The sequence below is a fragment of the Vulpes vulpes genome, chromosome 1 (genome assembly GCF_048418805.1).
Source record: "Vulpes vulpes isolate BD-2025 chromosome 1, VulVul3, whole genome shotgun sequence".
Classification (NCBI taxonomy): Eukaryota; Metazoa; Chordata; class Mammalia; order Carnivora; family Canidae; genus Vulpes; species Vulpes vulpes.
The window spans coordinates 29,771,354-29,776,785 of NC_132780.1; the positions used below are offsets into that span (position 1 = coordinate 29,771,354).

Genomic DNA, 5,432 nt, shown 5'->3' on the forward strand with positions numbered 1-5,432 from the left:
TGTATGTGCTGATATAGAAAATCTACACAATGAGCTTAAAAAATGCAGAATTAGAAATAGTTGTGTGTGTATCTAGCTATAGCTATCTACCTACCAAGAGAGAATGATCCAATCTGCAAAAACGTATACCTGCCTATAGAAAATTCTTGGAGGTTGAATAAGAATTGTTACTGATGGTAGATCGGGCTGGGAGGAAAGTTTTGTTTTTTAAAGATTTTATTTATTAATGAGAGATAGAGAGAGGCAGAGACAGGCAGAGGGAGAAGCAGGCTCCATGCAGGGAGCCTGATGTGGGACTCGATTCTGTGACTGCAGGATCATGCCCTGGGCCGAAGACAAAGGCTCCACCACTGAGACACCCAGGCGTCCCTGGGAGGGAAGTTTTTGAGTTTCTTTGTTTTCCATTTTTAGCTTTCCTGCATTATGCTGTTTGAATATTTTAATGAATATGTTTTACCTTAATAATTAATTACAAATTAAGGTTAAGAAACACTGTGCCTAAGCTTTTTGGGTTAGGGAAAGCCACAGGAGTTAAAATAGAAAGGGAGGAAGAAAAGGAAAACACTTTTTTTCTGTTTGCTTCCATAAAGGCACAAAGTGCTTTGAGGGTCCCTGGCATGAAGTAAGCTCTATATAAATGTTAAATATTGTTGTTATTATTGGTTTTCTTCTTAGCTATGTCACTACTTCCCCTCAGGCTCTTTGGCAGGCTCCTCCCTTTCTAAAGGGCCTCTAATTTTAGAATTCCTCTAATTTTGGCCAGTGGGGAGGACTTTGTCTATTCTTGTGGCTTTAAATAGCATCTGTGCATTGACAGCTCCCTAATTGAAATCCAACGCTGAAAAAAAAAAAAAAAAGAAATCCAACCCTGACCTAAAGTACTTCAGACTCATTTGTCTACTGCTGACTTGACCTCTGTCTCTCTCTCTTTTTAAAAAAGATTTTATTTATTTATTTGAGAGAAAGCAAGAGAGAGAGCACGAGTGCCAGGGAGGGGCAGCGGGAGAGGGAGAAGCAGATTCCCTGCTGAGTCCTCCCGTGAGACCTGATCCCAGGACCCTGAGATCATGACCTGAGCCCAAAGCAAATGCTTAATGCACTGAACCACCCAGGTGCCCTACCCACTTTTTTTAAAAAAGTAGACTCTGGGGATCCCTGGGTGGCCAGCGGTTTGGCGCCTGCCTTTGGCCCAGGGCGCGATCCTGGAGACCCGGGATCGAATCCCGCGTCGGGCTTCCGGTGCATGGAGCCTGCTTCTCCCTCTGCCTGTGTCTCTGCCTCTCTCTCTCTCTCTCTCTCTCTCTCTGTGACTATCATAAATTAAAAAAAAAAAAAAAAAAAAGAAATACTAAAAAAAAAAGTAGACTCTGGGCAGGCCAGGTGGCCCAATGGTTTAGCACCGCCTTCAGCCAGGGGTGTGATCCTGGAGACCCCGGATCGAGTCCCACGTCAGGCTCCCTGCATGGAGCCTGCTTCTCCCTCTGCCTCTCTCTTTCTCTCTGTCATGAATAAATAAATAAAATCTTAAAAAGAAAAAAAGAAAAAAAAGGTAGGCTCTACCCACAATGTGGAGCTCAATGTGGGGCTTGAACTCATGACCCTGAGATCAAAATCCCAGCTGAGATCAAGAGTCAGACACTAAACTGGCTGAGCCCCCAGGCGCCCCATATCTCTCTTTGGATGCACAGTTTAATATTTCAAAAAAAAAAAAAAAAAACCCCAAAACCAAAACCCTCTTGATTCTATTCCTTCCCCAAACTTCTTCCTATCTTCTCCAAATCAATAAATGTTACTACCTTCAATCCCAAAAGAGGTCAGGCTTAACTTATCCCCTTCCTTCCCCTCCCATGTCTGAACTAAAGCAAATTTTATTATTTTTTTACCTTGAAATGCTTCTTGAATCTGTGTATGTCTCTCTAGCTGTAATGCTTCCTCCCTAGCCCAGGACACCATGATCCTTCCTCAGGACTACTACAGTAGTCTTCAATGTCTCCGTTCCATTTTTTCTTCTTCTTCTTTTTTTTTTTTCTCTCTCTGTTCCATTTTTTGCTCATCACAAATCTCTTCACACAGTTACAAAGAGACATAAAAATATATGTATGTAAATCAGATCATGCCACACCCTGCTGTATCAATTAAATGCCTTCAACACAAGTAACGGAAACCCCAGCTACTAGAAACTTAAACCATGAGGAAAATTATTTTTTCTATTTTACAAAAGGGTGAAGATCAGTGTTTTCATGATTGGTTTAGCAGTTTGGCGATGTCATCAAGGACTCAAGTTCTTTTTTTTTTTTAAGATCTTATTTATTTATTCATGAGAGACACAGAGAGAGAGTCAGAGACATGGGCAGTGGGAGAAACAGGCTTATGCAGGGAGGCCGATGTGGGACTCCATCCCAGGACTCTAGGATCACGCCCTGGGTGGAAGGCAGATGCTCAACCACTGAGCCACCCAGGTGTCCCAAGGACTCAAGTTCTTTCTGTTCTTTCCACCATCCTGTCTGTTGACTTTCATCTTCAAGCTTGTCATGGTTGCAGGATGGCTGCCACAGCTCTGGATATCCTATCAAAATATGACAACAGCCAAAGCAGGAAGAGAGAGGAGGCAAAGAGCTTTATTTACTTGTGGCTCTACTATCAGAAAAAAAGAAAAAAAAAGTTTCTTAGAAGCTTCCAGTGACTTCCCCTTATGTCTCATTGTCCAGAATCGGCTTAAATAAATTATGATTCACTCCCTGAAGAGAGATAGATTGCCACCCAAGCAAAACGGGCTCCATTAGCAAGGAAGAGGAGGTTATGGCTATTAGGTAGGCAATCACATTGTTGCTATAACTTTGAGTTCCTAACTATCTAATGCCAGCTGACTATTCAGTGTCATCTCTGCCCCCTGCCCCCTGCCCCCTGCCCGGGTCTCTCTTAGTATACTCATTGCCCTCCTTTCAGTTTCTCAGACATACCAATTTCCTCCCTGACTCCTGGCTTTTTTACATTTTGTTGCTCCCTTCATCGGGATATCTTTTCTCTAGTACTTTAGAAGTCCTGTTAGTGGTCATGCTTTTCCTTTTAGATCCTTAGATCTAATGTCATTGATGTCATGATTCCTTAGATCAAATGTCATACCCTTAGAGAAGCTGATCTGTCCACTGGGTGTAAATTAGGTTCTCATTCCCTCTTCAACCTATATCCTTCTCTCTCACCCCTAACACTTGGATTCCTTCCTAGTATTTATCATACTGTTATTATCTTATGCTCACTTATTTATTATCTGCTCCCTGCAAGATGTAAAGCCCACAAAGTCATAGACTGTTTCTTGTTCACACTTGTACCTCCATTGTCTGGAACAGTACCTAGCACAGGGTAGGCATTTAATAAATATGTACAGGGACACGTGGGTGGCTCAGTGGTTGAGGGTCTGCCTTTGGCTCAGGGTGTGATCCCAGGATTCTGGGATTGAGTCCTCTATCGGGTTCCCTGCAGGGAGCCTGCTTCTCCCTCTGCCTATGTCTCTGCCTCTCTTTCTGTGTCTTTCATGAATAAATAAGTCTTTTAAAAAATGTGTATTGAATGGATGAATAAAGAATTAATGAATGGAAACAAAGATAAAAGGAAAGGTGTAGGATTAAATAAAGACAGAAGAGGGTGGACCATACCTGCCAACATGGGCCACGTTTGCACCAAAACCCTGAAGACAGCTGCTTGGGTCATCACTGAGAAATAATACATGCTCCTGGGCAATGACTTCTACACCAACAAGCGCATGTGCAAGGAGATTGCCATCATCCCCAGCAAGAAGCTCTGCACTATGATCGCAGTCTATGTCACACACCTGATGAAGCAAGCAGATTCAGAGAAGCCTGATGAGAGGGGCGGCCATCAAGCTGCAGAAGGAGGAGAAAGGAGAGATAATTATGTGTCCAAGATCTCTGCTCTAGATTAGGAGATCATTGAAGTAGGTCCTGGCACTAAGGAAATGTTGAAACTCTTGGACTTTGGCAATCCATCCAACCTGCAGTTCACTCAGCCTACAGTTGGGATGAATTTCAAAACACCACAGGGAGCCATTTGAATCTTTCTGCTGTGCTGTAGTATCTTCAAAAAACCTTGAACAACCACCTTAAAAAAAAGAGGGTGAAAAAGGAATGGGAAGAGATATATTTTGGTAGGAGAATAAAGAGTGGCTATAATGACATCATCTTAGCTATTGCTGACTTTGGGGCCTAAATCCTTTGCTCAGATTCAACAGATACTTTTTTACAAGTCCTGGAATGAAGTCAGGCTCTTTTCTACTTTCTTATATTGGATAATAAATATAATTCCTTGGAAACTGCTTTCGGTCATAATTAGCCTACTGCTCCCATGGACATAGTCAGTTGACACTCAAAGGAGCAAATTAGTTTTTCCTGAGTAGAAATTACTTTAAAATGAAAGGATATGGACTATGTAACCCAGAATGCCCAAGGGCAATCTTGTGTAAGGGTTTGTGTGGTATTAAGTAAGTACTGAGCCTACAAAAGCCAGTGAATCAAAGTGGAAGCCAAATAGGAGTCTGACTCATAAACTCTAATAAAGTTTGTGAAATAGATCCCACGTGTGAGTCCAGATCTCAAATGACTTCAAGATTGTTAAAAGCTATTCAATTGCAATTTAATTCCTTCCTTGGATGCTTTCCTGATACTTGGGGAAAATTCTGGAGAAGTATACACACTTAAAGAAATACTCAAATTGCCAGCTCCTGTTTTGGATATTCATGCAGAGACCACTATTTTTTTTTTAAGATTGTATTTATTTATTCATGACAGACACAGAGAGAGAGAAAGAGAGAGAGAGAGAGAGAGGCGCAGAGACACAGGCAGAGGGAGAAGCAGGCTCCATGCAGGGAGCCCAACGTGGGACTAGATCCCAGGTCTCCAGGATCACACCCTGGGCTGAAGGTGGCACTAAACCGCTAGGCCATGGGGGCTGCCTGAGGCCACTATTCGTATAATACAGTGCTGCTTTTTTCCTCAAGGGGATTTCCTCTGAATTGGAAAGTATTATGTGCCTCAATAATTTTCTTAATCTGCATTTGAGGCAAATAGATCCACTGCATTTTCTCTTTAAGTGTATGTAAGAATTCTACTGAAGGGCATTTCATAGTGATATCAGTAAGAATCCTCTTTTTTTTTTTTTAATAAAGATTTCACTTATTTATTCATGAGAGAACAGAGAGAGGCAGAGACACAGGCAGAGGGAGAAGCAGGCTCCCTGCGGGGAGCCCAAAGCGGGATTCCATCTTGGGACCCTGGGATCACAACCTGAGCCAAAGGCAGATGCTCAACTGCTGAGCCACGAGGTGTCGCTGCATCAGTTGTTCTATACAATGTCCCACATTCCTAATATGTCTGTTTGCTTCCTTATGGTGTCATGGACATGTATCTCTAACCTCCATA

The 5,432-nt window shown here is 42.4% G+C and overlaps 1 pseudogene; it reads left to right on the forward strand.

The window, feature by feature from the left end:
• The first annotated feature begins 1,705 nt into the window (after nt 1–1,705).
• Nucleotides 1,706–4,585, forward strand: LOC112922050 (small ribosomal subunit protein eS17-like; annotated as a pseudogene).
• Nucleotides 4,586–5,432: the final 847 nt, after the last annotated feature.